Source organism: Dermochelys coriacea, chromosome 3 (genome assembly GCF_009764565.3).
Source record: "Dermochelys coriacea isolate rDerCor1 chromosome 3, rDerCor1.pri.v4, whole genome shotgun sequence".
NCBI classification, from domain to species: domain Eukaryota; kingdom Metazoa; phylum Chordata; order Testudines; family Dermochelyidae; genus Dermochelys; species Dermochelys coriacea.
In genome coordinates this window covers 191,500,675-191,527,362 of record NC_050070.1, presented here as the reverse complement: position 1 = coordinate 191,527,362, position 26,688 = coordinate 191,500,675, and the positions used below count along the sequence as shown (strand labels likewise).

The following is a 26,688-nucleotide window of genomic DNA, read 5'->3' as shown; positions in this document are numbered from 1 at the left end:
GTATTCAGGGGGCCACATTGCCTGCTGCCTGTTAGCCAAGCCATACTCAGTTCTGCAACTTATCTCGAAACAGCCAGCTGTAACGTCTAACAAGCAATTTTATTTTGGTAGTGGGGAGGTAGTAAATAAAGACTTTCAAATCCATCTTCCCTTCCCCTGGGTCAGTACTTGTGCCAGGGATAATCCCTTTTGTATGCGTATTCCTACCTAGCTGAAGTAGGAACACTAATGGTCATTAATAAGAAACAAACAAACAAACTATCTTTAAAGGAGCTTGATAACATTCTCTTTTCCAGATCTAGGAGTAACAGCTGGAAATTCTTTCAGTGGTATTATATGTCAGTCTCCAAAAGGAAACAAAGTAAAATAAAATATAAAGAAAACCCACTGGGAAATAATATGCATAGAAAGAAATGCTATTGAGATGGAGAATTGTAGCCTGATATTTTAAAACAAGTTAGATGTGAAATTATGCACTTAATTTGCATGAGCAATTGCTATTATCACAATTACTATAATCTGATCATAATTAGCTATTTGTTCATGTAATTGCATTCTGTGCACTTACTGTAATTTATTTACACATAATTATAGAAATCAATCATGGAACAGAAAATAAGGACATTTTGTGTATCTCCTGCTATTGCAGGAGAAAGAAAATTGAAAAGCTGAGTATTTTAATGGTAATTTTTGCCATCAGTATATTGAATCCCTTTTGGGACTCAGCACGAAATCTCACCTCACTGGAGTTAAGGGGAGTTTTGCCATTGATTTTCAATAGGTCTAGGATTTTGCCTTCAAAATATAACCCCATGTATTCACTCTAATTTTTGACCTGATGTCATAGTAAATGGAGAGTTTGATAACTCTCAAAAAATGCACATATTATACGTACCACCTTCTGAGGGATGGTAAACTTCTGGTACCATAGATGTCACCAGGAAGCCTCAGTAGGCCAAACACAATCCAAGTTAACAGCCAAATTAACAGCCAAAACCTGAGGAATTTGAAGATATTCACACCTTGCAGGAGGCACTCCACGTGGCATCTGACTGGGCCTCAAATGTATATATGCACAAAATATCCACCTAATAACTCTTATATAGCACTTTTCATCAGTAGATCTCCAAGTGCTTTACAAAGGAGGTCAGTACCATTATTGCTATTTTTTACAGATTGGGAAACTGAGGCACAGACTGATGAAGTGACTTGCTCAAGGTCACCCAGAAACCTAGTGCCAGAGCTAGTAATAGAACCCCCATCTCCTGAGCCCTTTTCTTTTCTAATAGACCGCACTGCCTCTTCATCTAGGATTAGGTTCTTGCAGAACCCCCACAGCCAAAGTAACCAGACTGAGCATTTAACCAGCTGCGTGTGGTGCTGATGTACAGAATCCTCATCCCCATGCTATACTAGGTAGTGGGCATCTGCTCCAGTAATTCTGCTTCAGGGTTGCTGTTCCCACACATGTAGCAATTTTTCAGGCAGTGAAATTACAGTTTGTGGATCAACTGGTTATGTGTTTGCCACATGTGGAAATAAAAAACTACGAAAATGCAAAAGACTGAAAGACCTTATGGGAGTCTGATAACAATAATATTAAGAACAAATACTAAAACTGTATTGTATACTGAGGCTGTAGTACTGATATTCAGATAAAATACCTGAATACTGAATCTTTAATGCCAAATTAATGCCTGATATAATTTCAAAATGTAAATAAATCTCAATTTCACAAAAGTCTGAGTGGACATCCAAGACTTTTGATGAGTCAGGGTTTCATAAATATAGGGAAAAATACAATAGCCTACTATTAGGCTGTGGGATACCAAGGCATTTCAGATAAATGGGAGCTACATAAAACTGGAGTTAATCAAGCTGCAGTTAATCCTCTACCAGCATCTCTTTTATTGCACCTTTAACATTTATGTAAACATCAAACCACTATGGGGGAAGGGGAATGTACATTCCCCTTTTATAATTTGAGGTGATATGGGATCTTTTGTATTTCTAAGACATTGTAACATAGCTTGACTGCACCCACAGTGGCCAGCCAACCCGTATTAGAACCCAGTTTGGCCACAGATGAACCATGTTCAGCTGTGGCTGTTAAGTTCAGTTAAGAAACCTGTGTAAATGGGATCAAACTCACCAGGAGAAATGCTTCTAGGCCCTGTCTAGATTAAGGTTGTCACCTCTCAGGTACAAAAATCCAGGATATGTGGGATGATGCTAAGCCCATAAAACTAGCCAACTGGTAGTGCAGCCTTACAGATTTCCTGGGAGAGCTATCTCAGAAAAGAATTGTGTGATGGGTTGGATCACAGACACCCTCTGGGAGCTGCCACCTGATGTGCCAAGACTACTTCTGCTCCTGCTTTCCTGCCCAGTTAGCTTAGAACGTCAGTGCCCTGCCTGGTTTGAGCCAGACCCACTAGCCTGCTGCAAACCCAGACCCAGGTCTGAACCACGTCCCCTAACAGCTGTAGGCTTAACTGAAAGCAGCTTACAGAAGTGTGCCTGTCTTTAACACTCAGATGCCCAACTCCCAATGGGGTCTTTACCCTGTATAAAGCTTATATAGGGTAAACTCAAATTGTTCACCCTCTATAACACTGAGGGAGAGATATGCACAACTGTTTGCCCCCCCCCCCAAGTATTAATACATACTCTGGGTTAAATAATAAGTAAAAAGTGATTTTTATTAAATACAGAAAGTAGGATTTAAGTGGTTCCAAGCAATAACAGACAGAACAAAGTGAATTACCAAGCAAAGTAAAATAAAACCTGCGAGTCTATGTCTAATAAAACTGAATACAGGCAACACCTCACCATTTCCAGTAAGCTTCCTTTTACAGACTAATCTCCTTCTAGTCCGGATCCAGCAATCACTTTCACCCCCTCTAGTTACTGTCTTTTGTTCCAGTTTCTTTCAGGTATCCTTGAGGTTGGAGAGGCTATCTCCTTAGCCAGCTCAAGACAAAATGGAGGGGTCTCCCATGAGCTTAAATAGATTTTCTCTTGTGAGTAGAGACCCCCTCTTCTTTCCTATGCAAAGTCCAACACCAAGATAGAGTTCAGAAATCACCTGGGCAAGTCACATGTCCATGCATGACTCATGGTTTTTACAGGCAGAAGCCATTGCCCACATGGTATCTTGAATGTCTCCAGGAAGACTTCTTATGTGGATTGGAGCATTCCAAGATGCATTGTTCTTTAAGTGCTTCTTGATTAGGCACTTAACTTTGCAAATTCCTTTCTCCAGGAACTGACCAAATGTTCTATTAAGGTTATTTAGAAATCAAACCAGTACACGGCCAATATTCATAACTTCAAATACAAAAATGATACATGCATACAAATAGGATTAATAGATTCAGTAGATCAAAATCTTTACATAGATATGTTACATGGCATATGTAGTATAGAACATATTTCAGTTATGTCATATCTATTCATAAGCATATTTTCATAAAGCCTTATGGGGGGCACCGTCACAGACTGATCCTCAGAAAACGTGGACAGATGGCAAGCCTATTCTTGACTAGGGGGAAAGGTGTTTTAAACAAAAAATAGTTAGCTAACATTTTAATTAACACATTTTAAATATCACATACTGAAACACCTATTGTAGATATGTTTAATGGTGTTAAACCTTATTAGCTGGTTGTGGTGAGCAGGTTGGATTACTATTTTGCACTACAGAATGCACTACAGTAAAATTCATTCTCAGTTTTTCTTTAGGCTGAAAATGCACATCCTAACCAGACCAGTAGATGGCATAAACCATTTACTGTACCAAATATGGTGAAATATTTACTGTACTATCTTCAAGATAGTGTTGTTACACATCCCTACTTTTTATCCTAATGACTGTCACTCCTAAAACATTCAAATTAGTCCAATAGATGATACTGCCTATTTGATATTCAAACTCACTAATTTCTACTTCTGCTATAAACTCATAAGGCTAGATATTAAAAGATGTGCACCCAAATCTGCCTTGAAGAGGTTGAATAAGGAATTACATTTATTTACTTATTTAGAGTTTTTAAATAACAAGAGGTACCTGTCTGAACACACTGGGTAAATAATTCAATACATATCAAAATAAACACAGTCCTGTAATATATGACAACACTAAACAGCCAGGCATGAAAAAAATAACCCTCCCCCCATGTAGCAGCGTGTTCTGTCCTTTTCAATAGCTGGGGAGCTGCAAGTCCTGGCCTAAGGAGCAGTCCAATAGGCAGCTGTTGGTAATCAGTTGATCCAGCTAAGCAGCAGCTAACGATTGGCTCCAATTCCCAGCCAAAAGATATAAGAGAAGACCTAGCTGCCTAAAAGAAAAGAAAGGCTAGGAGAAAGAAACGTTTTCCTTGGGGGCTGGCTGGCTGGCTAACACTGTGGTTCCCCTTGAGGCTAAGGGGAGGCTGTGAACTTTGAGCTATTAGGGGGTAGAGGACCCTGCAGTACTCGTCCAGATCAGGACTGTCACTTTTGTTACTTTTCTATATTTCTTGTGTTTATGTGGCAGAAAAATAAAAGAACTTGAGCAGAAGGCTAAAACAGAGTTGGCTGTGACTGTCTAGTGGACAGACCTACCATACTACATCCCACTTGATGCATATTGATATATTTGTAAAGGGTGCTCATCTGCAAGTACAGCACATTACAACTAGTTCAGCACCTTGCAAAAATGAAGGGAAAGTGGACAGAGCTAGGAATGTGGGTGTGTTCCTGAGTAAAGGAAATCTTCAAAAAAAAAATATGTATGGGTGTGCAACTTTTGTTGGTCAAGTCAACTTTTGATGACAAACCTATAATTAAGACCAATTAGATTTCCTGTAATTTGACAAATTACAGCAGGAATGTCTGGAATCAACTATAATGGTTGCTAAAATGCGTCTGGGGGTTATATAAGAGAGTGGAAATTTACAAGGCTGAGGTGGCAAGATCTCAGATTATATAGAAAAGTGGGGAGAACATTACAATATATATAAGAGGTTGCTAAAGTTTTAAAAATAAACACATAAGAAGCAGGTCTTATGAAAACAATGTATACCAATATTTGACAAGTGAAATCCACCAGAGCCCTACATTAGATGTAACAGCAAAAATCTAATCACTTTGAAATTAACATCATTTCATAGACAAAGACTGGTCAAAGTTATGGTCATTGACCAAACCTGGCCTCTTTAACTGTGGCCCCCACAAGCTGCAAGACTTGCATTTGTTGTGTGCTTTTGTTGCAGTGCACTACAACTGTTAGGGTCCGACCCTTAAATGTGCTGAGCACATCTGAAGTAATCTGTCAGGATGAGGCACAAACATAACAGGAATAACACAATAGTAAATTGTTCTGTGATAATTTGCTTATAAAAGACCTGATTCTACCACCCTTATTGACATGGGTTAGTGCCTAACTACACATACTGAAATTAACAGGATAAATATTTTGACATCCAAGATTGAATATTTGGGTGAAACAATTTACAAACATTCCAAGTGCTTGAACAAATGCTGTAAGGGTCTGATCCATAATCCATAAGAGTCAGTAGAAGCCCTTCTATTGACTTTGGATCAGGCCTTAAATGCCAAAATTCTCTAGTGAAGATGGAGTTCTTGGGATTAGTCATCTGTACTCTCACTTCTGATGATGCTTCTGTATGAATCATTCACTGCATAAATACAGTCATGTAGGCTTCAGCATACAATTTTTCTGATGGAAAATCCTAATAATTCTGAAATAAACACAGGATGTATGCTAAGGGACATAGATTCCCGAACAATTAGCATCTATATGCTTTGGTGTTATAAATATATGTTGGAAAGCTTTACTTCTTAGGGACGAAAAAGAACAAATGGAGCGAAGAATGTTGGCATAACTGGGAATAAGGGTTTTATATTCTATAAAGCATGGAATTTGTACTGGTATTATTTTGATGGAGAACTTTCAGAACCTCTAAGAAATAAAAGTAGTTCACTAAGCTACCATTTTCTCATTGCTGCAAAGTTAAACTATAATTATGTATTTATATGACTTCATGAAATATGTTTCAATAGAAATATTATGGCTTCACTTCATTTCACAGGGCTCACACAACTCTTAGTTTTATACAAGTGTTCACCATGGAAGCACATGTTAAAGGCTATGGTATCATAGGGTAATTATCTGCTTATTTTTGTGTGGATTTTCATCAAAAATTTAATTGCCAACAAAACAGTTATTGGACATATCAATCAGTTTTCCCTCACTCTTCGTGCTTCTGCACAGAGGGGGCAGGAGTGGGTGCTGCTGGAGGAAAACCTAAGGATATGGGTCCAGATCCTCAAAGGTTTTCAGGTGCCTAACTCCCATTGAGTTTAGGTGCCTAAATACCTTTGAAGATCTGGGCCATACTGTCTCTCCATCCACACTGTACAGACTGCAGAAGGAGCCTGTAGGTAAGTAAGGAAAAGTAAAAAAAGAAGGGGGCTGGTATGAGAGAAGAGAACAGAGACCATGATCTGAGCATAAAGAGGGAGTCTGACTCAGAGGCACAGCAAACAAGGAGAGAAGAGGGATGGAAGAACAGATTTGAGAGATAGCAATGGGAGGAGAAAAGCAAAGATGATCACAAAAAAGAGGGAAGAAGTGAGGACTGGAAGGGGAAAAGACAACTGTCTGAAGTGTTGCAGTGTTTTATTTTTGGTTAATTATTTCTAGAGGGGTTGGGAAAACATCAAAATAAACTGGTGAAAATCCTGAATATTTGAAATCTTTGTTCTATTAGTTTCCAATACTTCATTTTCAAAATTTTCTGTGAAGTTTTTGTTTCTCATTTTATTTTTAAAGATGATTTTTAAATGTTTTGGTATTACATTTATGAAAAAAATCCCACCATTTAACTAAACTTATCTATCAGAATTAGCCACTCTCTTCCTCCTAATACACCCATTGAAGTGGCTGCAAAATTAGGGCAGTATGACATTCAAAAAGGGAATCAACAGGTTTAAGGAGAGACTTCCCTCTCCTGGTTAAGACACCAGGGTGAAATCCTTGCCCCACTGAAGTCAATGAAAATCTTGCCACTGACTTCAGTGGGACCAAGGTTTCACCCCAGGCCTGGAACACCAAGGAAAGGAGGTCCAATTCCACTAGTACCACACTGTTTCTCAGACCATTTCCAGGTCATTGGATTTTCCTGGGGGACAATGGGTCCTGAGAAGAAGATTCTTTTCTCAACTTGTTCCAAAGATGAACTCTGTGGATGTGGGAACCCCTGCTGAATTGTCTATCCTGACTAAGCTTACACTGTGCTGATTACTCCTAGTTCACAGGAGGTGCTCAGTACCTTGCAGGACTTGCCAAGGAGTCCTGAATTCTAACAGTTATCTACCTCACATCCCTGAGTGCTAATGCTGCCTGGGAATCTTCTCCAGAGAAAAGGACAATTTTCCATCCTTCAGTAGCAGGGTTCTAGTAGGGGGCCTTTCCGCAGAAGAATCTCTACAAACCAACAGGAGAGGAAATGGGAATGGATTTGTTCAAAGCTGGTCTCTAGAGAAGACAAATTGTTAAATTCTGGTCCAGAAGTGAGCCAAGTAGATAGTGTGAGCACCAAGTAGAAGGAGACTCAGCAGGTGCAATCTCTCTCTCTCTGACAATGTAGTGGTGGTGCTGAACCTTAAATCACAGAGTAGTCTCTGATCAAAAGAGGAATAATGAAAATTAGATTCATATCTGTGATAGGTTTGAGAAGCTGAAGCAGATTCAGGTTTTTCCCTGCTGGCCAGTATAATACTAATACTAATATTAATACTAATACTAATATAATATTGCAAAATCCTTATAAGCCTTGTGAAGGGTTCCCTCCAGAGTACAAAAATGCTATTTTGATGGGGTCCCTGGTGTCCTACCTGGATGGTGGGATCACTGAGCCCTCCAAACCCACCAAGCTGTCCCTCACACTGTGAGCTAATGTCAAGTTACAAGCCTCTGACAGGCACTGCACTTACATAGCCATCCACAGGAAGGGACACACCCAACTGAGTTACATGAATAATCTCCCAGCCATTCATGAAACATCAACAGGCTTCAGCCAAGTCCCCCCAGCTCCCAGCTTTACATGCCCAAACTGTACCGGCTTAAACTGCTCAAGGCTCTCTTGGCCAGTGCAAGTTCATTAAACAGTTCGCCACTGGAATGGACATACACCAGCCTTTGTAATCTGAGCTGAGATTTCCCAAGCACTTCAACCAAAAATGCTCTGTTTTAGGTAAAATATAAAACAGATGTATTAACTGTAGGAAGATAGATTTTAACTGATTATAAATAGCAGGTGTAGAGATCAGAGTTAGTTAACTAAGGAATAGAATTTAGACTGCAAATTTATTTTTAACTTAAACAGACTAAGCAAGATTTGGATCAATCTCACCCTAACAGATGGTACAAGCAGCTTTCAGTTCCTCAAAACACAGACTGGACCTACTTCGAGCCTAGGACCAATCTTCTCCAGTTCAAAGTCTTTGTCTTCCAGATGATTTTTTAGATGTTGAAATGGGAGGGGAGGGGGAGAGAGAGAGGACAAGTGATGATGTCACTGTCTCTCTTTTTATACCTTCTTCCAGCTGCTAGAAAGATCTTTGCTGTGACATGGGACCAGTCAGTCCCCACTGATCAAGCAGTTTCCATTCTGTACATGCCTTCTCTAAGGAGCTTCTGGGATAGTGGATTGTTTTTTTTTAATGGGCCATCGATGCCCGTCTGGCCAGTGATGGGTGTGCCTTTGTCCTTACTGAAAGTCTAGCTATGGGCATCTCACAACATATTTCAATAACATTTATAGCAAAACTTTGTAACTTCACATACAATGACAGTACATACAATCCAACAGGATATTAATTTTCAACAGATCAAGACTTTTAAAATGACACCTAACAAGGCGTACTTTGTACAAAACGTATAATCATATCACAGTGGTGAATATGGGGGTTCCAGGGTGCCACTTTGAGGTACAGAGAATCACAGCTATACATTTACATTTTGTGGAAAGTTGCCTTCTAGTCCAGGAATGTAATCTATAGAGGTTAGGAGTTGCAATGAAAATAGCTATATTAAAGCAGGGAGCATAAACTGCCTCATGAATAAAGGAAGCAAGAAAATCACAGAGGATAGATATTCCATGGGCTATATAGATGTGGGTCTCTTGGAAGGTGCTAGCAATTCCCTACCCCAACGCTTTGTAACCGTATAAATAGGGAGTGCATTGAAATTACAATTTGAGCAACAGCAAACTCACAAAGTTTTCTAAAGGCCCCATCTACTTTATTTTCTAAAGGCACCATAGGCATGGCATTTTCTTCTGTGGAAAAGCAATTTTGCTAGAGCAGGAGACTACTGTGAAAAATGTGGTAAACTGTTGGGTTGTTTCCCTAGCCACGGAAGGGAGGCAAATGCCAAAGCAAGTACCTTAATGTACTGGGAAAAAGTAGAACGGTACCATCCCTGGTCTGACAGCCTCAGGGGAGGAGGATGAAAGTCACAGGGATATAGAGCATCAAACTGCAGCAGAGGGAAATGATCCCATAGTTGGGACCCTCCTTCCAGATGATGATGTAGTATCCTCTTGCACTGAGGATACCTCTCTGTGCGAGGGAACTCCAGTTATTAGGAAGAGACTGGTATTAGTAATGGGCGATTCGATCATTAAAAACTTAGATTTGGGTTTGCAATGACTGGGAGAACCGCATGGTGATTTGCCTGCCAGATGCAAAGGTTGTGGATCTCTCAAGGCATCTAGATAGACTTATGTGTAGTGCTGGAGAGGAAACAGAGTTTGTGGTACATGTAGGTACCAATAACATAGGAAAGGATAGGAGAGATGTCCTTGAGGCCAAATTTAGGCTGCTAGGTAAGAGATTGAAGTCCAGGACCTCCACAGTAGCATTTTCTGAAATGTGCCCAGTTCCATGCGCAGGGCCAGGTAGACAGGCAAAACTTCAGGGTCTCAATGCGTAGAAGAGATGATGGTGTAGGGAGGAGGGGTTTAGATTGATTAGGAACTGAGTAACTGTAGAGAGGCGGATTGGCCGCCCACAGACCCAGAGGGGGAGGAACCCCTCATTGAACCATGGTGGGCGGAGCCACGCCTCGCTCAGCCCTCCCGCCAGAAGTTAGTGGGTGGGACAGGAAGTACAAAAGGCGGGCCAGAGAATTCAGTTGGGAGGCAGCCGCCAGAGGAGCCAGATGTCTCTTGTGAGCTCCCGATCTGGGAGGCTGCAGACCCTGAGGGAGCCAAGGACTGGCCAGGGCCATTTACAGACCCGAGCATGGAGGAGCTGCAAGCACTGACAGAGGCCTTCTTCCCCAATGACCAGGACAACCCTCTACAGAGCCAGGTACACCCTGAGGGGGAGTTAGGAAGTGGCCCAGGCCTAGCCAACCACTCTCTGACTACAACACTGACAGCGAGTGAATCAGCGTGTTGCGGTCAGGATCCTGGTCTGCCATTGCTAGGGCCCTGGTCCGGGATGCAGTGGAGTGGGTGGGCCTACATCCCGCCCCGCCACCACAATCCATGGGTGGCAGTCTCCCCCTCTCTGAGGCAAGAAGCCTGCACTTTTCAGTCCTCCTCCAGAGCTAAGAGGCCCGACTGCTTGCTGCTCAGCCTGAGTGCAGGCTTCAGCCAGAAACTCTTTGCTGCCCTGCCCCCACCAGAGGCTAGGGCTCCATAACTGTGTTGTTGTTTGCCCCTGATTACAGGCCCAAACTCAAGTCGCCCATCGCCCTGCTGATTCCTCACGTCAGGCGACCCTTGGACATGTAGTTGGGTGGATTAGACCTGGACCTGGCGGGAGAAGAGCCACTCCCTCCAACGGACTACACTTGGGAGAGAATGTGGGCATCGGCCCGACCCCTGCAGTAAGGGGCCCCACCGCAGCAGTCCGCCATTGGGAACCCTAAAAAAAAAGAGAGAGAAAAATGGAGCTTAAGAAGCTCATCAAATATCTGGCTGAGAGCTGAGAGCCAGCAGCAGTGCAGCTGCTGGGGGCACACCAGCAGCAGTTAATACTCTTGGAGTTGGGAGCCCAGCACCCAGAGCAACAGCAACAGTGCCTCCAGCAGCTCTCAATCCTGCTGCCCAGACCTAGTCCAGCCCCAGGGAATCCGCCTGCTCCCTCAGTGCCCTTAAGGCTCTCCAAGAAGGGACCCGAGGTTAACCCATAAGCCTTCCCTGTCACCTTTGAGTGGATTGCTATAGTGGCAGGGTGGCTCCAGGAACAGTGGGCCACTCTCCTGGCCCCCTACTTGACTGGGATGGTGCTGACCTCTTCCTCTGAAGAAGGCCCGACACTATGGGCAGATGAAGTAGGCCATCCTAGATGCCTTCCACATCACGCCAGAGACCTTCCATTGGTGGTTCTGGACGATGACCTACTCGCTGGGTGGCTGGCACCACATCGTAGCCCAGGCAATTAAAGACCGCTGATGATGATGGCTTCTCCCAGAGTGATGCTCGGCGAGCTCTAGAGCAGTTCATCCAGGTGCTCCAACCCCGCAGTAGGGCTTGGGTACCCTGCCACCACCCAACGACCTAGAGTGCGGCAGTCACCTTGATGGAAGAATTCTTGGCTGCAGAGACCCTCATCAGTCCAGAAACCAGGGCTGACGGGCCCCGCACCGACCTGGAGACCCAAACCCAATACTGAATGCCAACCAAGGATCCACAGCCCCGACGGCCGGCCCCAGGACATCCCTCGGTAATCTGGATCCGTGTATTGCGGACACCCAGAGCAACCCAGCAAGGTGGGCTGGGACTCTCATTGAAGCTCTCCCCCAGAGACACCACCGTGGCTAGGACGTCCAGAAGTGGGACCCTGCTTCTCCCGAAGCCGTTTTGGGCATTTACAATGGGAATGTCCTGAGATGGACTGCAGCTTTGGCCAGGTCTGTACCAGAGAGTCCTGTGCCTGCAAGCAGTCCACCCCGAAGCTGACGATGCCCATGGTGGTGGGGCTGAGACGAGTCATGGCCCTCCTGGACTCTGAGTGTGAGCAGACCTTCATCCATCAGGGTGTTGTCCCCAACCCTAGAGTGATGGAGGGGGAGAGCAGACTCCAGTATATCCACATGGATGTGCGAGCATACCCCCACATCAGGGTACTCCTGACGATAAATGGTGTGACAGACGAAATGACAGTGGGGTTAGCCCCACTCTCGCCTATCTGTCATCCTCGCCTGAGACTGGCTGGGCTTTAATGACCTGCTGCAGGAAGCCAGCCTTGGGGTACCTCTTACCCAGCCAGACCTAGAGGGAGACTCCATTGGAGATGGGGACACCAAGGCCAAAGAAGGGGGACCCCTTGAAAATGCGGAGAGGAGGCTGGAAGGAGAGCACCCCGATGAGTCCGGGATCTTGACTCTGCCTCCAGATCCCCCAGGGGAAGGCCCCTTGATAACCCCCCTACCCAACTTCCCTCAAGACCAGCGGGATGACTCTACACTCAGTGATGCCTATGACCAGGTGGCCAGCATTAACAGGGCTATGACAGACAGCCAAAGAGTAGTGCGATAGCCCCAATTTGAACTCGTAGCAGATCGCCTCTATTGGGCGGAGCGGGGACCCACAAACACAGGAGGTTCGGACCCAGCTGGTCGTTCCCCAGCGTCATCAGAAAGGCGTTTTGAAGCTCACACACAACATCCCTGTGGCCAGCCATTTGGAGCAAGAAAAGACCCTGGCCTGAATCCTATCCCATTTCTACTGTCCAGGAGACCATCAGGAGATAAGAGACTATTGCTGCTCATGCCGGAATACCAGTTGGCCACTGGCCCAGGGGTGCCGAAAGTGACCTTAGTCCCCTTGCCTGTGGTAGGTGTTCCCTTAGAGCATTGGTTCCCAAATTGGGGGGCTCTGTTAGGTGTGTACCCTGTTGGGCATTAAGAAGCTGCAGACATCAGTGTATTTTCCGCAGATGGATGGGCTCATTGAGCACTTCAACAGGACTTTGAAGGTATGCTGAGGAAGTTCCCTCCACAAGAATTGCAGCAGTGGCACGTGCTGTTGCTGCTAGCCATCCGCAAAGTACCCCAGTCATCCACCAAGTTCTTCCCCTTCGAACTCCTGTACAGCTGGCAACCCTGAAGGATACTGGATCTGATGAGAGACACCTGGAAGCACACCTATTCAGCTTCACATGGACTTCTCCAATATGTGCTGCAATTGTAGGACTGACTCACTCAGGCAGGGGCCCTTGTACAGGAGAATCTCCAGGAGGCATAAGGGACCCAGGGCAGTGTTTATAACCAGGGGGCCTGAGACTGAACTTTCAATCCTGGTGACTGAGTACTCCTCCTTCTCCCCTCTGAGGAGTTAAAACTGCTTGCCCAATGGCAGGGTCCTTATGACGTGGTCTGGTGAGTGGGGCTGGTCACTTACAAAGTCCACCAACCAGACCGAAGAAGAAAGAAGCAGATTTATCACGTAACCCTTCTGAAGCCTTGGTATGCACGGGGTGGACTGCTAGTTAGCCCTCGCCCTCCCAAGCCGGACTTGCGTCCCTAGGTCCCTGATATGGCCAAGACCAAGAAGCCTCAACTGGGGGACACTCTCTCCCTGGGACAACAGAAAAAAGCTCGGTGCCTGCTGGACGCTTTTCATACAACTTTTACCACTCATCCCGGCCAGACTAGCATTGTCCAGCACACCATTAAGATGAACCCCCGGGAGGTGGTTTGGGAAACCACTCACCCGCTCCTGCGACAGACACGTGAAATTGTTGAAAGGGAAGTCCAAACGATGATGGAGCTTTGAGTCGTGGAATGATCACAGAGCGAGTGGTGCAATCCCATCGTGTTGGTTCCGAAGCCTGATGGGACTCTCTGATTCTGCATAGATATCTGAAGAGTGAACGCGATATCAAAGTTCGATGCGTACCCGTTGCCCGGGATCAACGAACTCTTTGCTCATCTGGGGACCGCCAGATACATCACGACCCTTGACCTCATGAAGGGCTATTGGCAGATCTGCTTGGACCCGAACTCCAAAGAGAAGACCGTGTTTGCTACGCTGAGCAGGTTCTATCACTTCACCCAGATGCCCTTCAGCCTTCATGGAGCCCTGGCAACCTTCCAGCACCTGATGGACCGCCTCCTGGATCCCCACACAGAGTATGCCGTGGCCTACTTGGACGATGTTGTGGTCTACAGTCGTCAGTAGGATGAGCATTTAAATCAGGTGGCTGGCGTCCTCCAAACCCTGTGAGGGGACAGGCTCACAGCCAAACCCCCAAAATGTTGAATCTACTGGCAGAAGACTACATACCTGGGATATACCCTTGGCCGGGGCCTCGTCCGCCCCCTCATAGGAAAGGTCCAGGCGCTGCAAAAGTACCCAGCCCCAACAACAAAGCACCAGGTACAACAGTTCTTAAGCCTAACTGGATACTACTGGTGCTTTGTGCCCCAATTTGCATCGATCGCAGCCCCCCTCATGGCCCTCCTACTAGGGTAAGCCCCCGCTGGGTACACTGGTCGATGGAGTGCGAAGACGCCTTCCAGGATCTTAAGGGAGGTCTATGTCGGGAACCCATCTTATTCAGCCCCAACTTCAACCGGGAGTTTTTGGTTCAAACAGATGCTTTGGAGCCGGGGCTCGTGGCTGTCCTCTTCCAGCAGATGGATGGAAGAGAACATCCCATCCTCTGCCTTAGCTGTAAGCTTTTTCCCCACAAGTGTAAATACTCGGTCATTGAGAGGGAGGCCCTCGCTGTCAAGTGGGCAATCGATGTGCTCAAATACTATCTTCTGGGGGGGCCCCTTCGTCCTGATCACTGACCATGCACCCCTGAAGTGGCTAAACACCATGAGGAACTTTAACGCCAGGCTGATGCGCTGATACCTTAACCTCCAGCAATACACCTTTACTGTCAAGCACCAGGCAGGTAAGCGAATGCCAATGCTGATTTCTTCTCCCACGTAAGGGGGAATCAAGAAGACTGGGAGCTGGACTTGAGGGTTGGTGTCCACAGTGGGGTGGATTGGCTGCTCACAGACCCGGAGCGGGAGGAGCCCCTCATTGAACCCTGGTGAGTGGAGCCACGCCTTGCTCAGCCCTCCCACTGGAAGTTAGTGGGTGGGACAGGAAGTACAAAAGGCAGGCTGGAGAACTCAGTTGGGAGGCAACCACCGGAGGTACTAGATACCTCCTGTGAGCTCCTGAGCTGAGAGGCTGCTGCAGACCCTGAGGGAGCCAAGGACTGGCCAGGACCACCAGGGCCATTTACAGACCCAAGCACGGAGGAGCTACAATCACTGACAGAGGCCTTCTTCCCTGATGACCAGGACAACCCTCTACAGAGCCAGCTACACCCTGAGGGGGAGTTAGGAAGTGGCCCAGAGGTAGCCAACCCGTCTGGCTGCAACGCTGACAGTGAGTGAGTCAGTGTGTTGCAGTCAGGATCCCCACTGACCCAGTAGCAGACCACTCTGCCATTGCTAGGGCCCTGGTCTGGGATGCAGTGTAGTGGGTGGTCCTACATTTCCCCCCTGCCACCGCAATCTGTGGGTGGCAGTCTCTTCCTCTCTTAAGCAAGAAGCTTGCGCTTGTTGACCCTCTACCAGAACTAGGAGGCCCGACTGTCTGCTGCCCAGCCTGAGTACAGGCCTCAGCCAGAAACTCTTTGCTGCCCTGCCCTGACCAGGGGCTGGGACTCCATAATTGTGTGTGTTGTTTGGGCCTGATCGGAGGCCCAAGCTCACATTGCCCATTGCCCCACTGATTCCCCATGTCAGGTGACCCACCGGAGATGTAGTGGGGTGGATTGGCCACCCACAGACCCAGAGGGGGAGGAACCACTCCCCTTAACAGATTACAGGAACCTTTTGGGAAAGCGGGAGCCTATACAGGAAGGATGGGCTTCTCCTAAACCAAAATGGAACCAGATTGCTGGATCCATTTTGCAAATTGCAAATTTAAAAAGGGTTGTAGAGCAGTTTTTAAACCCAATGGCTGTGGGAAAGCTGACAGACGTGGAGGAGCACATGGTTCAGACAGAGACATCCCTTAGGGGAGGATCTATTAATGGAGAGTCTCTGTGTCCTAGTAAGGAGGAGAGGATGGAAATATGGATAGGATCTGATGAGAAACAGTCAAATGAAAGCATTCTATTCAATTACACCACATAATGGCAGACAGCTGGAAAATGACAATATTGTCAAGTGCTTATATACAAATGCTAGAAGTCTAAATAATAAGATGGGTGAACTAGAGTGCCTCATATTAAATGAGGATATTGTAGGAATCACAGAAACTTGCTGGAATGAGGATAATCAATGGGGGACAGTAATACCAGGGTACAAGACATATCGGAAGGACAGAACAGGTCGTGCTGGCGGGGGAGTGGCACTATATGTGAAATAAAGCATAGAGTCAAATGAAGTAAAAATCTTAAATGAGCCAAACTGTATGGGTAGTAAATCCAAGCTTGAATAATAAGATTATAGCAGTAGGGATATATTACTGACCAAGATGGTGATAGTGATTCTGAATTGCTCAGGGAATTAGAGAGGCAATAAAAATAAAAAACCCAATAATAGGGGAATTCAACTATCCCCATGTTGACTGGGTACATGTCCCCTCAGGATGGGATGCAGAGGCAAAGTTTCTTGGCACCTTAAATGACTACTTCTTGGAGCAGCTAATCCTTGAACCCACAAGAGGAGAGGCAATTCTTGATTTACTCCTAAGTGGAGCACAGGATCTGGTCCAAGAGGTGAATATAGCTGGACCCCTTGGTAGTAGTGACCATAATATAATTAGATTTAACATCCCTGTGGTGGGAAAACACCACAGCAGCCCAACCAACATGGTAGCATTTAATTTCAGGAAGGAGAACTACACAAAAATGAGGAAGTTAGTTAAACAGAAATGAAAAGGTACAGTGCCAAAAGTGAAATCCCTGCAAGCTGCAGGGAAACTTTTTAAAGACATCGTAATAGGGGCTTAACTTAAATTGTATACCCCAAATTAAAAAACATAGCAAGAGAACCAAAAAAGTGCCACTGTGGCTAAACAACAAAGTAAAAGAAGCAGTGGGAGGCAAAAAGGCATCCTTTAAAACAGAGCTGTGCAAACTCTTGCCCCTGCCCCTCCCCCACTGCTCCCCCTCCCACATAGACTCATCTCACTGCATTGCTGGCGCAATGCTCTGGGCAGCGGGGCTGCGAGCTCCTGGGGCAGCGCAGCTGCAGAACCCAGCCTGACCCAGCGCTCAGTACTCTGTGGCGTGGCTGACTGTCCTGGTGCAGCCGCGCCGCCAGCCACCAGTGCTCCAGGCAGTGCAGTAAGGAGGCAGGGAGTGGGGGGCTCTGGATAGAGGGCAGGGGAGTTTGGGGTGGTGGTCAGGAACAGGGGGTGTGGATAGGGGTCAGGCAGTCAGAGCAGGGAACAGGGTGGTTTAATGGGGGCAGGGGTCCTGGGGGGCAGTAAGGAAGGAGGGGGGGTTGGATGGGGCAGTCAGGGGCAAGGATTCCAGGGGCAGTCAAGGAGAAGGGGTGGTTGGATGGGGCAGGAGTCCAAGGGGGGCAGACAGGAAGGAGAGGGGAGTTGGATGGGGTGGGGGGTCCTGGGGGCGGTCAGGGGACAGAGTGGGGTGTGGATGGAACAGGGGTCCCTGGGGGCCCTCAGAGAACAGGGGGTTGGATGGGGCAGGAGTCCCAGGGGGGCCATCAGGGGACGAGAAGCGGGGGGGGGGTCAGATAGGGAGTGGGGGCCTGGCCATGCCTGACTGTTTGTGGAGGCACAGCCTCCCCTAACCAGCCCTCCATACAATTTCAGAAATCCGATGCAGCCCTCAGGCCAAAAAGTTTGCCCGCCCCTGCTTTAAAAAGTGGAAGTTAAATCCTATTGAGGAAAATAGAAAGCAGCATAAACTCTGGCAAGTGAAGTGTAAAAATATAATTGGGAAGGCCAAAAAAGAATTTGAAGAACTGCTAGCCAAAGACTCAAAGTAACAGCAAAAACTTTTTTAAATGCGTCAGAAGCAGAAAGGCTGGTAAACAACCAATGAGGCCACTGGATGATCAAGATGCTAAAGGAGCACTCGAGGATAAGGCCATTGTGGAGAAACTAAATTAATTTTTTCTATCAGTCTTCACGGCTGATGATGTGAGGAGATTCCCAAACTTAAGCCATTCTTTTTAGGTGACAAATCTGACGAACTGGCCCAGATTGAGATGTCATTAGAGGAGGTTTTTGGAACAAAATGATAAACTAAACAATAATAAAACACTAGGACCATATGGTATTCACCCAAGAGTTCTGAAGTAACTAAAATGTGAAATTGATGAACCACTAACTGTAGTTTGTAACCTATCATTTAAATCTGCTATCCTCCAGTCACTTGTTACAGAAGCTATTGTGACACCAATTTTTTTTTAAAAGGCTCCAGATGTGATCTCAGAAATTGCAGGTCGGTAAGCCTAACTTCAGTACCAGGCAAACTGGTTAAAACTACAGTAAAGAACAGAATTATCAGACACGTAGATGGAACATGATTTGTTGGGGAAGAGTCAATGTGGTTTTTGTAAAGGGAAATCATGACTCGCCAATCTACTAGAATTCTTTAAGGGAGTCGACAAGGATGATCCAAGTGGATATAGTGTACTTAGCTTTTTCAGAAAGCCTTTGACAGGCTCTTAAGCAAAGTAAGCTATCATGGGATAACAGGGACAGTTCTCTCATGGATTGGTAACTGGTTAAAAGATGGGAAACAAAGGGTAGAAATAAATGGTCTGTTTTCAGAATGGAGGGATGTTAATAGTGCTGTCCCCCATGGGTCTGTACTGGAACCAGTACTATTCAACATATTCATAGATGGTCCGGAATAAGGGGTAAACAGTAAGGTGGCAAAATTTCAGATGATACAAAACTACTCAAGATAAGTCCAAAGCAGACTGTGAAAAGTTACAAAGAGATCTCACAAAGCTGGGTGACTGGGCAACAAAATGGCAGATGAAATTCAATGTAGATAAATCCAAAGTAATGCACGTTGGAAAACATCATCCCAACTATACATATAAAATGATGGGGTCTAAATTGGCTGTTATCACTCAAGAAAGAGATCTTGGAGTCATTGTGAATAGTTCTCTGAAAACATTCACTCAATGTGCAGCGGCAGTCAAAAAAGCGAACAGAATGTTGGGAATCATTAAGAAAGGGTTAGATAATAAGACAGAAAATATCATATTGCCTCTATATAAATCCATAAGATGCCCACATCTTGAATACTGCGTGCAGATGTGGTTGCCCCATCTCAAAAAAGATATATTGGAAAAGGTACAGCAAAGGGCACAAAAATGCTTAGGGGTACAGAACAGCTTCCATATGAGGAGAGATTAATAAGACTGGGACTTTTCAGTTTGGAAAAGAGATGACTAAGGGATATGATAGAGGTCTATAAAATCATGACTGGTGTAGAGAAAGTAACTAAGGAAGTGTTGTTTACTCCTTTTCATAACCCAAGAACTAGGGGTCACCAAATGAAATTAATAGGCAGCAGGTTTAAAACAAACAAAAGCAAGTATTTCTTCACACAACACAGTCAACCTGTGGAACTCTTCCAGAGGATGTTGTGAAGCCAAGACTATAACAGGGTTCAAAAAAGAACTCTATAAATTCATGGAGGATAGGTCCATCAATGGCTATTAGCCAAGATGGGCCGGAATGGTGTCCCTAGTCTCTGTTTGCCAGAACCTCGGTGTGAGCGGCAGGGGATGGTGATTGCCTGTTCTGTTCATTCCTTCTGGGGCACCTGTATTGGCTGGTCTCGGAAGACAGGATACTGGACTAGATGGACCTTTGGTCTGACCCAGTATGGCCATTCTTATGTTCTTAATGGGCCTTGCCTCTCAGTGTGACTTTTTTGTTTAAAAGCAAAGGACAAACAACACAAAATAAAACAACTCGATTGACAAATGCAGGCTACAATCCCCAGAGATTTTTCCCCTGCCTCTACCACTCAGGGGAAAAACAGGAGACATCCTAGTCCTGTTGACCCCAGCCCTACCTTCCTATTCCTTGTATACCCCACTTACCCATTTGATACACATTTCGTAATCCATTCCTTTCCAGCCTGTTGCTTCATATCAGTCTTGTAGTTAAGACAATGGAACAGGAACTCAGGAGATCTGGCTTCAACTCAGCTCTGCCACAAATTTCTTGTGTGACCTTGGGCAAGTCTCTTAATCTATTTCTCTAATTCCTAATCTTCTGCTTGTATCCTTTTCCCAATTCTTGTCTATTTGTGCAGTAAGCTCTTCAGGCCAGGACTGTCTCTCACTAAGTAGTGATATAGTAGTATAATGTGTATACTGCCTAGAGCAACAGGGCATTAATGTTGATTGGGGTTTCTAGGTGCTACCATAAAACTCTTAATATTTGTGGCCACACCTTGGGAACTGGGAACCACAGTTCAATTTCTTCTGTGGGAAGCTTGTAGAATTAAGCTGAATTATTGGGAAGGATAAACTTCATATTAAGGGATGCCCAGATATTGTTAATGAGAATACTGACTGGCACTATGTGGTCTGTCTTCTATTATAATAAGGAGGAGCTCCCCTGAGGTGATAACAAAGGTGGACACTATACTTAATCGGAAGGATTTTAGTGATATTGCTGCACAGAAAAGGCAGTTCTTCCATAAGGAAATACTGAGAGGAGTCAGGGACTTCCTCTGTGATGCCCCTCAAGTCAGACGTGTTTGTGCCTTTCACATTACAATGATTAGGAGAAGCAGGTGTTGTCCCAGAGGACACGAAAAGTAAGATTCTGCCCAACTCTGTTCCCTCAGTGGTGGCATTTGTAGTAAGACTCCTCAAATGCATCCGATGAAGTGAGCTGTAGCTCACGAAAGCTTATGCTCTAATAAATTTGTTAGTCTCTAAGGTGCCACGGGTACTCCTTTTCTTTTTTCAAAGTTTTAAATTGACCTTATCAGAAGATGCCTGAATTGCAGCTGCAAACCTGCCCTTGGGCAGTGGTATAACAATGGAAGCCTTCTTCACTGCAGTAGCTGCTCTTATCTCAGCTGGAGGAGGAATGTTTGAAGGACCAGTTTGCACTCTAATTTGCACTCTAACTTCAACAAATGCTAGAGCTAGCAAGAAAGGAGTCAAAGAATTGCCACAGAAGTTAGAGGGGGAAGATGGATTTGATCATCCAGTCTATCACCCTGCCAGTGTAGGATTGCTCCCTACAGTCACTTTTAGTGTATTGGCCTATCTTATTTTAAATGTTTCAAGTAATGGGCTTTCTACCACTTCCCTTGAGAGACAGTTTTACATCCTAATATGTATCACTATCACAAAGTGTTTCCTAATATTTTTCTTTCTTTCATCCCAATCTGCAAACTCTACCTCTATAAACTGCACAGAATAATTCCTCTCTATTTTCTTTTCCCATCAAATAATTGTAACTAACAGTCAGACAAGCTATATTTGATCTTTGCTATTTTAGTCTTTGCTCATATCTTCCCTCCAGGCCGCTGATCATTTTTGTTCCCTTCTTCTAAATTGTTTTCGTTTGCAAAAATAATTTTAGTAATGGTTGGCTAGAACAGAATATAATATTCCAGGGGTGAAACCCTGAACCCGTTGAAGTCAAAGGAAATTTGACCTTTGACTTCAGCAGGGTCAGGATTTCAGCTAAGATATCAAACCATAGTAAGTGACTATAAAGCTTTCTGCTCCATGACATGATGCCTTTGTGTTTGCACCTAAAATTACACTGGTTTGGGGTGGTTTTTTTGTTGTTTTTTGTTTTTTGTTTTTTGCAGCTATATTGCATTGTAAAGTAGGTCTAACTTGCTCTCCACTCACAGGCATAAAGCCAGGTATGAAGAAGGGAGGGAAAAGCAATACTCCTAACTGATTAGTAAGATGTAGATATAGCTGTAGTCTCATCTCCACTAGATACTTCTGCACAGCAGAAGTAATTTTTTTCAGAACTGCTGAATAGAAGCCCTGGGTAAAGCAGCTGTCTCTGGGTATGTCTGCACAGCAATTAGACATCTGTGGCTGACCCGTACCAGCCAGCTCAGGCTGAGGGGCTGTTTCATTGCTGTATAGGCTAAAACTTCTGGACACAGCATGGAGCACAGGCTCTAGGACCCTGAGGGGTGGGAGGGTCTCACAGCTTGGGCTCCAGTGCAAACCAGGAAGTCTACTCAGCAATGAAACAACCCCTAAGCCTGAGGCCTTTGAGCCTGAGCCGGCTGGTACGGGCCAGCCATGGGTTTTGCTTTACTGTATGGACATACCCTCTGAGATCACCTGAAGGAAGGGCTCACAGTCCAGAGAAAGTGAAAAGCAATAACCCCAGTGGCCAAAGGGTGAAAAGTTTCTCTGCAAGAATGACACATTTAATTGTTTCAGAGTAGCAGCCGTGTTAGTCTGTATTCGCAAAAAGAAAAGGAGTACTTGTGGCACCTTAGAGACTAACAAATTTATTAGAGCATAAGCTTCCGTGAGCTACAGCTCACTTCATCGGATGCATTTGGTAGAAAAAACAGAGGAGAGATTTATATACACACACACACAGAGAACATGAAACTCATGTTCTCTGTGTGTGTATATAAATCTCTCCTCTGTTTTTTCCACCAAATGCATCCGATGAAGTGAGCTGTAGCTCACGAAAGCTTATGCTCTAATAAATTTGTTAGTCTCTAAGGTGCCACAAGTACTCCTTTTCTTTTTACATTTAATTGTCTTTCCTCCCCCACCCCTTGTATTTTTTGACTTCTCATTCATCAATGGATTGTATCCCATCACCAACAGCATAATGGAAGGAAGACATGCTTCTGTGACTTATAGTGCAACATGGAAGATCAAGACAGCAGGGATGCTGGAACAATTTTTGTAGTGGGAGCTGAGAGCTATTGAACCAAACTGTAAATCCTGTATATAATGGAAACCACTTTGAGCCAGTTCCAGCACCTATACAAGACTGGGAAACTGGAGCGACTCATGTTTTCACCTAGGCCCAGATCCACAAAAGTGCTTAGGTGCCTAGACCATATTCTGATGTGTGGCTCCCTGAGTGTCTCCTGTTTGTTGAAGCTGTTCCACTGTGTATAAATATTTAGAGTCTCTTGGCCAGAGAGAAGAGAACGACTGTATAGTCCTGTGGTTAGGGTACCCATGGGGGGATGAGACTCATGGTCCAGTCCCTCTGCTCCTATGTCTCTTAACAACTTCAACAGGAGAGATTGAGAATTTCCCTCCACCGCCCACATGAGAATATAACATCACTCAGTGATTAGAATACCCCCTTAGGATTTGAACAGGCATCTTTACCTCTTTTCTCCTTAGCAGGCAGAGAGGGGAATTAAACTTGGGTGTCCCACATTCCAGGGGAGTGCTCTAATCACTGGGTAAAAACTTATAAGGCAGGTGGCAGGAACTACCACCTTCCTCTCCCCCACATTTTGTGTGCAGTGAGGCAGGCCTAACTCATCCTCCACAAGAAACAGCTTAGGTGCCTAAGCTGCCCGGCTGCAAGAGAGAGGATCCCAGTTGTGGATCACAAGCAGAGATAGGGGCCTCCCTCCAGCCTGGACTTAGGTTCCAAACTCTGAGAGGGACAGAATTTAGGACATACCCCTCAGGTTATCATCTCCCACTTGCTAGCTTAGGCATCTTCCCATCTGGTGTGCTGGCTTTTGTGGATCCCATTCTTAGGCACCTATCTCTCCCCATGCATCATATAGGAAGCCTGGGTGCCTAATGTGGGCTTTATGGATTGCATTGTTCCTGTGATTTTCTAAGTGCCTGAAAGTTAGCCTTGTGATGCTGAGAATTCCCTCCATGGATCCGGGCCCTAGAGTTGTTATTAGTGTTAGCGCTATTGCTTCTCACTTTTGTGGTATCGCCAATATATCCAGCATACCAGAGTGGGAAACAGGAACTACAGGATCAGCACTTTTAGGCTGATGTGTCCCTAAATAAAACAGAAATGTCCCACCATCCTGTCATTTTACAAAGCAGTGATTTTGTAAACAGGTGCAGGCCCCATGAGCCTGCCCAACAACCACCTTCTACACAATTCCTCTACCCAGATGTTCCCTGCACACACAGTCCATTCCACAGGGTGTCAGAGAAGGCAAATTCAGGAGTGCTGCTGGGCTTGGCAGGGAAGAGACAGAAGCAGGAAGCCTTTCTTTCTCTGCTTACTCCACGGCCAAAACCCTCCTGTGCACACCTCCCTGACACCCCACTACAAGCATACTCCTAGTATCCTCGGCTTGGTCTGCACTACAGAGTTAGGTCAACTAAGGCAGCTTATGTTGGCCTAATAATGTCAGCGTCTACACTACAGCGTGGTCCCACCGATGTAAGTGCTCTACTACACCAACATCATAACTTCACCTCCACGAGAGAGGCAGGCTTATATCAGTGTAGTTAGGGCGAAGCAGTGTCCATGCAGATACTGTTATCTACATTGGCTATTGGCTGTCAATTTCACGGCTCCATTCTGGAGCCGTGAAATTGACAAGAAAGCCAGGCTGCTGGTGGGCTCCTGCTAGAGTCCGGCTGCCCCCCATTCTGGCTCCCCACTCAGGGAGCTGAGAAACCCAGGCCAGCTGTCCCCTGCTCCCAGTGGGGAGGAGAGAGGCCTGGGCCACTGAGAGCAGGGAGGCGAGATGCCCAGAAGGCAGCTGGGCTCCCCGTGGGAGCTGCATGGAGCTGCGAGCCCTGGCTCTTAGCCCCCCCTGCCCACACACACTTCCCCTTTTCAGTCAGTGCACCACTGACAGAAGGAGGTTAGTGTGGACATGCCCCTAAAGTTTAAGCCCCAAGGGCCTATTAGATTATCTAGTCTGACTCCTGTATATGACAAGCCACCAACGCCACCCAGCACACTAAACCCAAAAGCATCCTGTTTTTTCAATTTCAAAATTTGTTCACTATACACTTTGGTTGCCCGATATTGAAAACTCTGATAGCAATTTGGGATTCCAAGTACAGAAACACTGGCTAATTTTAGCTGAAATACATTTGTTGGCTTTGCTTTCGATAGCCTTTCCACAACAAATCATATACATGAAGACAATGCATTTTGAAGATGACAGCACTGCTCCTGGATTACTACAAAGGACCACATAAAGCTCTTACCAGCACCTCAAGAAGCAGTGGATATAACTGAACTCTCTTTGACAGTGTTTGTTGCCTGCTTTTTTTTCTTCTGAGGCACTAACTATTTAAACTGTTCTGTTTGAATCTGAGCAGTGACCTTCCACTGCTTACTGTCAGAAAGATAAGTAATGACACTAATTTACAGTGAATGAAACAAATTCAGTTTGCAAGTTCTGAAATTCCAAGATTTTACTGGTATTTTGCTGATTCTCCAGACTATATTAATGGATTTATTTCACTGTTCAGACTGTTTTTTATTATTTTTAATATATGTTTGGAAGACAGCCTCATGCAGAACTTGGTTACTGTAAACTTCTGATATGAATACTGTAGGAGGGAATATGATGTTTAAAATCAGTGTTTCTTCTCTCCTGTTGGTTTATGTTTTCAAGGTTATTTTTCTCAATTTAGAAGAGCTAGAAAGTTTCTTTTAAACAAAGATTTTAAATGTGTCAAATACAGGAATAAGCTATAGGAAATCCCTACTCCTACTGTGTGAATGCACAAGGAGGCAATGGGACAGCTCACGAAAGGCAAGCTGAATTTGGCCTTACCAAAAGTCATTCCCCCAATGATAAACAAAGTGACTGATTGATAAACTTAATACTATCATAAGCAGGGCTGGCCCACAACATTTTGGCACCTGAGGCGGGGAGCTCAAATGACACCCCTCCCCCGCATGCTCCCGCACTTGGGCCAAAACTTTAAAAGGTCTCAATTCTGCCTTCTTCCTGTTCTACTCCTCTCATGGTACTGCTCAGCTACCTACCCCAATAAAGGAGAACTAACAACTTAAAATGCCTTGTTCAAAAATTTTAAGTAACACTTAACTTTCAAATGCCTGACCAGCAAATGTAACTTTTCTTGTCTGCATAGTAAACACGGGCATTTTTATCTGTTTGAATAATCAAAGTGGTGCTTTCCGTGCCTTCTTGGTTGCAAAGATTTGAACTGCTTCCTGAAGGTCCACAGTTTGGGCCTGCTCATGCTCTATTGAGAATGTTGCAAGGCCAACCAGCCTCTCCTGTGTCATTGTGGAGCATAGATGTGTTTTTTTTATTTAACTTCAGCTTGGAGAAGCTGCGTTCTCCACTGGCAACGATTACAGGAAGTGTTAGAAGTATGCGCAAAGCAACAAAAGCATTTGGAAAGAAAGTGGTCATCTTATTTGTGCACATGTATTCCAGAACACCTTTCAGCAGGATCAACTCCAAAGGCTATCTTGAAAGGGCTTTCAGTTCATCACCTAAATCACTTGCATCAATATCGTGCATGTCATCACTGTCTCTAGTGCCCTGCATTGCTGGTGTAGGCCTTCTTCAGGTATAGTGAGGAGTTTTGGCATATCATACAACACCCCAAATATACTGCTGTGTTCCTTGAGCTGCATGAAACGTTCTTCAACTGACTGTATTGCACAATCTAGCACCTGGTTAAAGAATTCAACTTTGAATTGTTGTTTGGGGTCTCTTGTGGGATTATCCCGTGCCTCGTAATCAAAATGTCGTCTT

At 45.1% G+C, this 26,688-nt stretch overlaps 1 long non-coding RNA gene across 1 annotated transcript; it reads right to left on the bottom strand.

Annotated features, from left to right (window-relative positions):
* Positions 1–9,934: 9,934 nt before the first annotated feature.
* Positions 9,935–15,904, bottom strand: LOC122459155. The gene is made up of 3 exons (XR_006279654.1): positions 15,860–15,904; positions 13,737–13,739; positions 9,935–10,047 (listed from the first exon to the last, which is right to left on the bottom strand). It is a non-coding gene; the product is annotated as an uncharacterized LOC122459155 (long non-coding RNA).
* Between the last annotated feature and the right edge of the window lie 10,784 nt (positions 15,905–26,688).